The following is a 2,130-nucleotide window of genomic DNA, read 5'->3' as shown; positions in this document are numbered from 1 at the left end:
GCCTCAAGACATCTCACTGGTAAATAATTAAAGGGTATCAGGATTAAGTCAAAGAGAATTTGACAGGAGGATAGCTGATGATGGATAATGTTAAAGTTGGCCACAAATAACAAGTGTCTCTTAATTAACACAGCTAAAGGAAGTACCTACCAGACTCCATCAGTGAGGACTTAGTCTCATCCGCTCTCCACTCACAATGTCACCTTGCTTCCACTGTGGTAGTGCCTTTTAACTCTTAAGTGACAAATAAGGAGTCTTTGATGATTTGAAAGTATCTCCTTAAAAGGTGTTGCCACTGAGAAAGTATTAGGGGTTGGAACTACCAAGAAGCAATCCAACTTTGAGGACTACTCTTGTTAATGGGTTGGGAGCCCTTGTGAGGGGGATGAGGGTTCCTTCTTGTGGAAAGCGAACCGTTAGCACTCTCCTGTGCTTTTACCTCTACCACAGGAGGACCTGAAGAAAGTTCTCCTCAGATGATAGCACACTGAGCTTCAAGTTCACAGCTTCAGGAAATAGAAAAATAAATTTGTGCTATTTACAAAAGTATTCACACCCAAGCACTCTGTCTTAGCAGCACAAAACATGAACCTATGTCTATGGACTTTTACTTGAAAGGTCACTTCTTGGTATGCTTTCAATATAAAATGTCCCCTGATGATGCTCTTTGGGGAATTTAGGAAAGATTTGAGGAATATACCCTAGTTGGAGAAAGCAGGCTGCTCTCAGCAAGCCTTAAGGATTAATAAGCATCCTGTATCTCGCCCTGCTCTACCTACTCTCCTGAGAAGTTATATGGAGGTGCTAAGCCCTCGCCACATGCTCTTACCATCATGGAGCAACCTTCCACCAAGCCACATGCTATAACGGACTGTACTCCCTCAAACCATAAGCCAAAATAAATCCTCCTTCCATAGTTGCTTCTTGTCAGGTACTTAGTCACAGCGAAAAGACAGTAACCAATACAGCTTCTTAAACTGTTTGTTTTCTGTCTTTCACCTGCATAAGTCCTAGAGCATAGTCCCCCAAATGATATCATTGGCCAAAAGTGAAGAAGATGTTAATGTGATTGACTCTCTCTGGGCCATCAGAGCTAAGAGAGATAAACATAAAAAGATAAATAAAGAATATTCTAGCTGTTAACACAGGTAACAAAGGAAGACAAAGAGGGAAAATTCAGCCAAGTGGGAAGAACACAGAGAAAAATGAAGCAAGGTTGAAAGTGCTTAGGGGAAACTGTCTTATGTTCACTACGGCATGCTGCCATTAATTAAAAATGGTTGGAGAGAAAATTGTGTCCCCTAAACCATAATTGTTATGATCAGACCAGCTAACTTCTCAAGGAAAGCAATATATTTCATATGTGTGTGTGTAAATATATTTTTCATGCATATATATTCATATATAATATATTCACATGAATACTCATATTATATTATATATATATATGAATATATACAGCAAGCATATATATACACACAAGGTTGTTCAATATAAATCATTTAGCTCATCAAATTTTTTAATACCTCTATGCCTTTAGAGACACACTATATGGAATTGTAGAAGAAAATGCACAGTATAAATGATACATTCTTTCATCTACCAAAGAGATATACACTTATTTGCAGAGTTCTTTTTGTAAGTTCTACTGGTGTCCTGTTCCATAGAGCTATTTGTTGACCATACAGGAAAATACTCTAAGAAACCCATCATGATTTCAAATTCAGCATATATTTTCCCCTATTTCAAACGTATAAGCTCAGTAAAACAAAAAAGTTTAAGGTGTGCTGGGTGGTTGTGGAACACAGCTGTAGTCCCAGTACTTGTGAGACAGAGGTGGGTTGATCTTTGAGTTTGAGACCAGCCTGGTCTATATAGAGAGTTCCAGGACAGAGCTACACAGAAAAACCCTGTATGGAAAAACAAACAAACAAAACGTTTAATGCCATGGACATAGTTTGGAGAGAGAAAGATGGAGAGAGAGAGAGAGAGAGAGACAGAGAGAGAGAGAGAGAGAGAGAGAGAATGTTTGCATGCATGTGTGTACATGTGTAGTCATATGTCACATGGTTGCAAGTATCAACAGAGGCCAGAAAGAGGGAGTCATATCCCCCAAAACAGGAGTTCCAT

This window comes from Arvicanthis niloticus, chromosome 17 (assembly GCF_011762505.2).
Source record: "Arvicanthis niloticus isolate mArvNil1 chromosome 17, mArvNil1.pat.X, whole genome shotgun sequence".
In the NCBI taxonomy this organism is placed as follows: Eukaryota; Metazoa; Chordata; class Mammalia; order Rodentia; family Muridae; genus Arvicanthis; species Arvicanthis niloticus.
The sequence above is the reverse complement of the archived record's forward strand: the minus strand, read 5'-3'. Positions refer to the sequence as shown.